General features: G+C 42.0%; 1 non-coding gene across 1 annotated transcript; it reads right to left on the reverse strand.

The window, feature by feature from the left end:
• Positions 1 to 9,793: 9,793 nt before the first annotated feature.
• TRNAK-UUU (transfer RNA lysine (anticodon UUU)) lies at positions 9,794 to 9,866 on the reverse strand. The gene has a single exon. It is a non-coding gene; the product is annotated as a tRNA-Lys (tRNA).
• Positions 9,867 to 10,430: the final 564 nt, after the last annotated feature.

Genomic DNA, 10,430 nt, shown 5'->3' on the forward strand with positions numbered 1-10,430 from the left:
ATGTTCCTTCATGTTCTTGTCGTTGTCTCGAGATCATGTTCCCTTCATGTTCTTGTCTGTCTCGTGATCATGTTCCTTCATGTTCTTGTCTGTGTCTCGAGATCATGTTCCTTCATGTTCTCGTCTGTGTCTCGAGATCATGTTCCTTCATGTTCTTGTCGTTGTCTCGAGATCATGTTCCCTTCATGTTCTTGTCTGTCTCGTGATCATGTTCCTTCATGTTCTTCTCTGTGTCTCGAAATCATGTTCCTTTCATGTTCTTGTCTGTATCTCGAGATCATGTTCCCTTCATGTTCTTGTCTGTGTCTCGAGATCATGTTCCTTCATGTTCTTGTCTGTGTCTCGAGATCATGTTCCCTTCATGTTCTTGTCTGTGTCTTGAGATCATGTTCCTTCTTGTTCTTGTCTATGTCTCGTGATCATGCCCCCCTCATGTTCTCGTTTATTCTTTTTGATCATGTCTCCTTCATGTTTATTCCTCCAGGCACAGATGTGACTCCCATGTTCTTACCTCGTATCTCATTCCCCTCAGCTCGGTCACTAGTCTGAAAGCATACCTTTACGCAGTCTTTGGTGCTGTGTACTCAAGAACATGTCTTGTGCATGTTGCAAATCGCACTATAAACTAATCCTTCCAAAGGTTTTCGTGAAACATGGTATAATGTACCGTTGCTTAGCACGCACTACTGCTGTTATTCTGTTTGATGCGGGTAATAGATTTCGAGTATAGATTAATTAATAATGTCCTCAGCCAGATCCTGCACAAAGGTGATATTCAGTAGCTGCTGAATCTTTAACTGGAGTAATTGACGATGTCCCCATCGCCCTACTGAAGTCTCTCAACTCAAGCTGACAGATATAACTTTGTATGAGACTCGTTCTGCGTGACAGGAAAACAACGCTTTTGTTCCCGCTGAGTAACTACTATATGTCAATGACTTGGGTAGAAGCACACTGCTTACGGATCCAGTTTTACCAAACAAGTAAAAAAAATCTCAGGTGATCTTTCTCCTTCTCTGAACTTCATTTTGTTTACACAGCTGTTTAAATGTCTTGTTTACAGTTACGGAAACGGAGCGCATGTTTGTGGTGTTCAGTCGTCTCTCGAAAATCTGTGGTTTACAGTAAGGCAGAATGTGCAATGCTTTCGTCGTTTCATAAGTCCTTCTCTAGTTTCTTTCCCTCCATCAACCACTCTATCTGTGGAGAAATATTTGAGAATATGTATATAAGCATGTGCAGCTAGGCCTACGTAATGTGCATAGAGAGGGACACATACACACACACACAAATATATATATATATATATATATATATATATATATATATATATATATATATATATATATATATATATATATATATATATATATATATATATATATATATATATGAACCATAGTGTACCAGTATAAATTGGAACAATTATATTATGGTACAGATACCAAGGTTAGTATCAAAACAATGTCTTAATTGTCTTGGTTTTCCTGTGTACAAAGACAAAGTTACTTTCTCTCCGAGGAAGTAAAACAAATTTTTTCTTTATGGTCAAGAATTTTTTCCTCAGGGAACAAGTAAAATATTATTTTTTCTTCCACGACCAAAGAAAACTTTTCTATCAGCAATGAAAGTATTTTTTTTCTGATGAGCAGGGACAATATTTTTTCCCTACAAACAAGAAAAATATTCTTCCCTTCGAACAAGGTAAGTATTTTCCCTAATGCTCAACGAACGTATTATTATTATTTTTTTCCTGGGCAAGAAGAACGTTATTATCAACTCAGGAAGTAGAACACGCATTTCCTTTATTTTTCATAAATATATTTATTTTTATTATAAACAGAAGTTATAGACTGGAGTGATGTTGGACTCTAGGATCACTGGAAGTTATAGACTAGAGTGATGCTGGACTCTGAGATCACTGGAAGTTATAGACTAGAGTGATGCTGGACTCTGAGGTCACTGGAAGTTATAGACTGGAGTGATGTTAGACTCTGAGATCACTGGAAGTTATAGACTAGAGTGATGCTGGACTCTGAGATCACTGGAAGTTATAGACTGGAGTGATGTTGGACTCTGAGATCACTGGAAGTTATAGGCTAGAGTGATGCTGGACTCTGAGATCACTGGAAGTTATAGACTGGAGTGATGTTGGACTCTGAGATCACTGGAAGTTATAGACTACAGTGATGCTGGACTCTGAGATCACTAGAAGTTATAGACTGGAGTGATGTTGGACTCTGAGATCACTGGAAGTTATAGACTAGAGTGATGCTGGACTCTGAGATCACTGGAAGTTATAGACTGGAGTGATGTTGGACTCTGAGATCACTGGAAGTTATAGGCTAGAGTGATGCTGGACTCTGAGATCACTGGAAGTTATAGACTGGAGTGATGTTGGACTCTGAGATCACTGGAAGTTATAGGCTGGAGTGATGCTGGACTCTGAGGTCACTGGAAGGTATAGGCTGGAGTGATGCTGGAGTCTGAGATCACTGGAAGGTATAGGCTGGAGTGATGCTGGACTCTGAGGTCACTGGAAGGTATAGGCTGGAGTGATGCTGGACTCTGAGGTCACTGGAAGGTATAGGCTGAAGTGGTGCTGGATTGAGAGATGACAAGATAGCCAGGCTGACCAAGAGTCTTGTGACGTCCTCCAGCGTCCCAATGATTCCCTAATACGATGGTTGTAAATGATGGCCTATTGAGTGTAGTGATGGAGACACATGTGTGACAGAACTTACGTCACTCTCCCTCTTTTTTTTTCTCCTTTCCTTTCCACCCTCTTTTCTTTCCGCCTGCTTTCCTGCCTTTTTTCCCTCCCTCTTTGATCTTTGCCTTCCTCCCTGATCTTTCCTTCCCTCCCTGATCTGTCCCTCTCTCCCTGTTCCTTCTCTACCTACGTGATCTTTCCCTTCCTCCCTCCCTGATCTTTCTCTCCCTCCCTGATTCTTCCCTTCCTTCCTCCCTGATCCCTCCCTCCCTGATCCCTCACTCCCTTCCCTCCCTAGCCTTCAAGTTTTTAATTTTGCCGCACAAGTTTGCTTTCGGCTTTCCCTTCAACTTTCTCCCCGGCTTCTTCCCGAAATTATGCTCAACTTCCTCCCTGTCTTTTTTTTTTTTACCTGCTCATTTTTTATTAACATATTTTGTTTTACTTTCTCTGTGTTTGTTCATCTTTCGCTCATTCGTTTCTATCCATTATTATTGATTTCTTCCTCCGTCTCTCATTTTACTTACATTCTTTTTAATTGTTTCTTTACCTCTTCTTAGTCTCTGTATTTTCTGTTTGTCATTTTTTCTATATTTCTGTCTCTTTCAATTTTTCCCTCTGTATTTTTTTACTTATTGCTTTTTATGTCTTCTCCTTCTGTTTATTATATTCTTTCCATTTTTGTATATTAAATATGAACAGTAATTTATAATATATAATTATATATATTATTATTTTTTTTTATTATCACACTGGCCGATTCCCACCAAGGCAGGGTGGCCCGAAAAAGAAAAACTTTCACCATCATTCGCTCCATCACTGTCTTGCCAGAAGGGTGCTTTACACTACAGTTTTTAAACTGCAACATTAACACCCCTCCTTCAGAGTGCAGGCACTGTACTTCCCATCTCCAGGACTCAAGTCCGGCCTGCCGGTTTCCCTGAATCCCTTCATAAATGTTACTTTGCTCACACTCCAACAGCACGTCAAGTATTAAAAACCATTTGTCTCCATTCACTCCTATCAAACACGCTCACGCATGCCTGCTGGAAGTCCAAGCCCCTCGCACACAAAACCTCCTTTACCCCCTCCCTCCAACCCTTCCTAGGCCGACCCCTACCCCGCCTTCCTTCCTCTACAGACTGATACACTCTTGAAGTCATTCTGTTTCGCTCCATTCTCTCTACATGTCCGAACCACCTCAACAACCCTTCCTCAGCCCTCTGGACAACAGTTTTGGTAATCCCGCACCTCCTCCTAACTTCCAAACTACGAATTCTCTGCATTATATTCACACCACACATTGCCCTCAGACATGACATCTCCACTGCCTCCAGCCTTCTCCTCGCTGCAACATTCATCACCCATGCTTCACACCCATATAAGAGCGTTGGTAAAACTATACTCTCATACATTCCCCTCTTTGCCTCCAAGGACAAAGTTCTTTGTCTCCACAGACTCCTAAGTGCACCACTCACTCTTTTTCCCTCATCAATTCTATGATTCACCTCATCTTTCATAGACCCATCCGCTGACACGTCCACTCCCAAATATCTGAATACGTTCACCTCCACCATACTCTCTCCCTCCAATCTGATATTCAATCTTTCATCACCTAATCTTTTTGTTATCCTCATAACCTTACTCTTTCCTGTATTCACCTTTAATTTTCTTCTTTTGCACACCCTACCAAATTCATCCACCAATCTCTGCAGCTTCTCTTCAGAATCTCCCAAGAGCACAGTGTCATCAGCAAAGAGCAACTGTGACAACTCCCACTTTGTGTGTGATTCTTTATCTTTTAACTCCACGCCTCTTGCCAAGACCCTCGCATTTACTTCTCTTACAACCCCATCTATAAATATATTAAACAACCACGGTGACATCACACATCCTTGTCTAAGGCCTACTTTTACTGGGAAAAAATTTCCCTCTTTCCTACATACTCTAACTTGAGCCTCACTATCCTCGTAAAAACTCTTCACTGCTTTCAGTAACCTACCTCCTACACCATACACTTGCAACATCTGCCACATTGCCCCCCTATCCACCCTGTCATACGCCTTTTCCAAATCCATAAATGCCACAAAGACCTCTTTAGCCTTATCTAAATACTGTTCACTTATATGTTTCACTGTAAACACCTGGTCCACACACCCCCTACCTTTCCTAAAGCCTCCTTGTTCATCTGCTATCCTATTCTCCGTCTTACTCTTAATTCTTTCAATTATAACTCTACCATACACTTTACCAGGTACACTCAACAGACTTATCCCCCTATAATTTTTGCACTCTCTTTTATCCCCTTTGCCTTTATACAAAGGAACTATGCATGCTCTCTGCCAATCCCTAGGTACCTTACCCTCTTCCATACATTTATTAAATAATTGCACCAACCACTCCAAAACTATATCCCCACCTGCTTTTAACATTTCTATCTTTATCCCATCAATCCCGGCTGCCTTACCCCCTTTCATTTTACCTACTGCCTCACGAACTTCCCCCACACTCACAACTGGCTCTTCCTCACTCCTACAAGATGTTATTCCTCCTTGCCCTATACACGAAATCACAGCTTCCCTATCTTCATCAACATTTAACAATTCCTCAAAATATTCCCTCCATCTTCCCAATACCTCTAACTCTCCATTTAATAACTCTCCTCTCCTATTTTTAACTGACAAATCCATTTGTTCTCTAGGCTTCCTTAACTTGTTAATCTCACTCCAAAACTTTTTCTTATTTTCAACAAAATTTGTTGATAACATCTCACCCACTCTCTCATTTTATATATATATATATATATATATATATATATATATATATATATATATATATATATATATATATATATATTTTAAATCAAAAAATATATAGGGAAGTACCACCTCTATAGCTGGAATGGGGACCCTCATCCTCAGAGAAGACAATAAACGTACCTCAGAGAAAACTCAAGGTTCTCCCCGGAGCTGTTTGAATATTTTCTTCTCCTACCACCACCTATATATGTTTTGTTCTATGTGAACATTTATTAATAAACAAAATACATGTGTGTGTGTGTGTGTGTGTGTGTGTGTGTGTGTGTGTGTGTGTGTGTGTGTGTGTGTGTGTGTGTGTGTGTGTGTGTGTGTGTGTGTGTGGGAATGAAGCATGGGTGGTGAATGTTGCAACAAGAAGAAGGCTGGAGGCAGTGAAGATGTCATGTCTGAGGGCAATGTGTGGTGTGAATATAATGCAGAGAATCCGTAGTTTGGAAATTAGGAGGAAGTGCAGGATTACCAAAACTATTATCCAGAGAGCTGAGAAGGGGTTGTTGAGGTGGTTAGGACATGTAGAGAGGATGAAACAAAATAGAATGATTTCGAGAGAGTATAAAGGAGGTAAAGGAGGTTTTGTGTGCGAGGGGCTTAGACTTCCAGCAGGCATGCGTGAGCGTGTTTGATAGGAGTGAATGGAGACAAATGGTTTTTAATACTTGACGTGCTGTTGGAGTGTGAGCAAAGTAACATTTATGAAGGGATTCAGGGAAACCGGCAGGCCGGACTTGAGTCCTGGAGATGGGAAGTACAGTGCCTGCACTCTGAAGGAGGGGTGTTAATGTTGCAGTTTAAAAACTGTAGTGTAAAGCACCCTTCTGGCAAGACAGTGATGGAGCGAATGATGGTGAAAGTTTTTCTTTTTCGGGCCACCCTGCCTTGGTGGGAATCGGCCAGTGTGATAATAAAAATAATAAAAATAAATCTGTAGTGGAGAGAAGGCGGGGTGGTAGGGGTCGGCCTAGGAAAGGGAGGGAGGGAGTAAAGGAGGTTTTGTGTGCAAGGGGCTTGGACCTGCAGCAAGCATATAGACATGTCTTACTTACACTAGTGAATTTTTCTACTGGTTCGCCGCCTACTATATGCTGCAATAGTTATAATCATAACCATAATTTTTAAAGGGGTGGACCGGTAAGCCAGCGGACGGCCTCGATCAGACGACCAGAAGCTTCAGCTGTGGTTCATCATATGACAAAGACCCGCGTCAGGTAACACTTGTGCTGCTTCCTGACAAACCTTACTAAGCCTAAACTCATACACTGTATTTTTATCAAGACCAATAAACTAAACACATCGGCTCCAAGGTGAGGGACTAATTACCTCAAACTCCTCCTCATCTTCCATCATTGGACTGAAGAAATCACTGGCGGAACGTTTCCAGAATAAAAATACCCAGATGTCGCACAAGTGTTTCATTTATACTAAACGAGTTGATGTTGCAATAGAGGATTGACGGGAAGACGCATTGTAGAACGTGCGGAAATACACGTACTGAAGCTCACTGTAAAACAAAGGGTGTTATTATAAGGACGTTGGGACGAGGGAGTCACTGGCTAGCAACAGGTGGTGGCAGGTGGTGACGGCAGGTAGTGGCGGCAGGTGGTGGCGGCAGGGGAAAGGCTGGCGGCGAGTGGTGGTGGCAGTGGCAGATGGCGGTGGAGACTGGCAGTGGGTGGCCAGGGGGGAGAGGAGGAGTGGTGGGTGGTGGTTTATGGTGAGTGGTGGTGGGTGATGGTGGGTGGTGGTAGGTGATGGTGGGTGATGGTGGGTGGTGGTGGGTGATAGTGGGTGATGGTGGGTGGTAGTGGATGATGGTGGGTGGTGGTGGGTGGTAGTGGGTGATGGTGGGTTGTGGTGGGTGGTGGTGGGTGATGGTGGGTGATGGTGGGTGGTGGTGGGTGGTAGTGGGTGATGGTGGGTGGTAGTGGATGATGGTGGGTGGTGGTGGGTGGTAGTGGGTGATGGTGGGTGGTAGTGGATGATGGTGGGTGGTGGTGGGTGGTAGTGGGTGATGGTGGGTGGTAGTGGATGATGGTGGGTGGTGGTGGGTGGTAGTAGGTGATGGTGGGTGGTAGTGGATGATGGTGGATGGTGGTGGGTGGTAGTGGGTGATGGTGGGTGGTAGTGGATGATGGTGGATGGTGGTGGGTGGTAGTGGGTGATGGTGGGTGGTAGTGGATGATGGTGGGTGGTGGTGGGTGGTAGTAGGTGATGGTGGGTGGTAGTGGATGATGGTGGGTGGTGGTGGGTGACGGTACTGGAAAGTAGAGGGACAGCTCTAAATCCCAATCAGTCCGGCCCGGTGCCAGCTTTTATCCGTCAGGTTACTTTCTCTCTTTTTTTCCTCTCTTTTTTCTTATTTTTTCTTTCTATTTTTTTATCTATTTTCCTTTATCTTTCTCCTTTTATCATTTTCTCTTCCTCTTTACACAAGGATAAGGATAAGCGTTCTTCTCTTTAGCTACAAGCCAAGAGCTGCTGCCTGAATCAGCTCATTTAAAAGCTTTTTAATGTTACAAGACTAATCAGGAACAGGATGAAGTTGGAGCTATATGGGGACCAGCGATTTCATTTTGGGATTTCGTTATGCTGTACGAGTGTGTTCAAGATTCGAGTCATTCTAGGAATGAATGATCTCAGATGAAGCGATGTTCCGGAGAAGGGTACAGCCAGACTGTAGTTGTTGTTTCCTGCCCATCTCGTGGTACAGAAACCCATTTCTCGCTGTCCACGAAGTGGAGTCAGTTGACAACATTGGCCTTGTACGTACGTAACGTTAAGGTCACCTACATCTCTCTGTGTTGAAGGCTCTGCTGAAATGACAGATTCATCCAGGCCGGGACCAGGCGAGGGATAAGTCATCTTGCATGGTTCACTATTCTATCAAGAAGTCGTAGAAGAGACAGAAGGCAGTCCAAGAAAGTGGTGCATACTCATGGCGAGAGCGTACTTGTGCCTCGTACAGAAACAACCCCTTAATTAACACTGTACCAGCAACACCTTAACATCATCGCAACAGCAACACCTTTATACCGTGGTAGCAACAACACTTCACAACAAATCACCTTCTATTTTTTCTATCACTTTGATTTCTGTAACTTTTTATCTTATGTTCTCTCTCTCTCTCTCTCTCTCTCTCTCTCTCTCTCTCTCTCTCTCTCTCTCTCTCTCTCTCTCTCTCTCTCTCTCTCTCTCATGTTTTTTATACCTCGGTTGCCAAATTTCTTGTAGTTTTGATAGGGTACAAATATAAATCTTTATTTCATAATTAACGTCCAACATATACAGGTTGAGCAGCATTTCCGAGCAGCCACAAGGAGAGAATCATCCACAACATGCAGGGAGGCCTTTAATGTACAAGGATAAACCCACGAACAGCCTTTACAGTACACAGATAACCATTATCGCAAGACACATCTTACCCAGCACACAGTGAGGTGAGTCAAACACAACTCTGCAGTCAGTCTCCCTCTCCTCCTCCCTCTATTTCAGCACCTCTCTCCTAACTGCTACCCCGAGCACCTTTTGTTTTCAAAGGCTCTCTATCCCGTGTTCCCGAGAGCCATTTTTAAAAGGCTCGCTAATAGTGCTTTTTCCTAGAAACCGTATTACGTGACACTGCAGTTTTAATTGGTTAATGGGCCGAAATAGTGTATATGAGTATATATATATATATATATATATATATATATATATATATATATATATATATATATATATATATATATATATATATATATATATATATATAAAGTTTATTACGGTTAATTCGGTTGTTTTAAAACGTACTTGGATCACAGTTCATAAGGCAACGTTTGTGTCGGTGTTGTGTTAAGTGTTACAATAAGCGTCGTGCAGGCGTTGTCAGGTATTTTGTCAAATGTTGTAAACTGTGTTGTGTCAGGTGTTAACGACAGTTGCTGGGACCTCCAACACCTGTATTTCCCTTTCTCTACGGTTCTTTTCTCTGCCGACTGAGGGAGCCACCCTGTGTTTGAACTGAAATGAAAGTTGGTTTACTCTCATAATATGAATATGCATGCAAGCCAAAAACAAGCGTGCACACACACACACACACACACACACACACACACACACACACACACACACACACACACACACACACACACAAAACATACGAGGAGAGATGAAAAATTAATCACCTGTCTCTGGAGCAAACGCCTAATTCTCTGGTCGCCAAAGTTATGAGACCTGGCTTGGTATTATTTGTTTTATCCTCTGCTCTGATTATATATAAACGAAACGCCCGAACAGGGACTCGAACCCTGGACCCTTAGGTTAAAAGCCTAATGCTCTACCGAGTGAGCTAACTGGTCTCGGAAGTAAAGAATGATAACCATGAATAAGAACCAAGTCATTTACCAAATAGTCATAATGATATATTTGAGTTAACCTGCATTTATAAAGATACCACAAATAATAAACTAAAAAAATGAATTTATATTAGAAAATAATTCTTTACAAGTAGAACTTTAAAAATAATGATAAATAACACTGCTGCGTTAACCTGGTTAAATCTACATAATTTACCACAAATTTAGGACTATAATAATTGTGTTCATTTCAGAAATTACAGAAATTTGTAATTGTGTGTGGAGAACCAAGACTGAGTGAAACCTATCTTATTTTGGAAACTGCTTGTGTTGAAACTTGTGATAACTTCTTTGGTATAAGATTATACCCTTACAAATTCCCTTGTATATTCTTTTTCTGATAATAAATGTCAATGCCATACAACTGAGTTTCCGTGGTTCGATCTCCGGCCGGGTGGAAATACTGGTCATGATTCTTTACACCTGCTGTCCCCGTTCACCTAGCAGTAAGTAGGTACCTGGGTTAGTTGACTGGTACGGTTGCATCCTGTGGGACAAAATAGAATG

Source organism: Cherax quadricarinatus, chromosome 40, assembly GCF_038502225.1.
Source record: "Cherax quadricarinatus isolate ZL_2023a chromosome 40, ASM3850222v1, whole genome shotgun sequence".
Classification (NCBI taxonomy): domain Eukaryota; kingdom Metazoa; phylum Arthropoda; class Malacostraca; order Decapoda; family Parastacidae; genus Cherax; species Cherax quadricarinatus.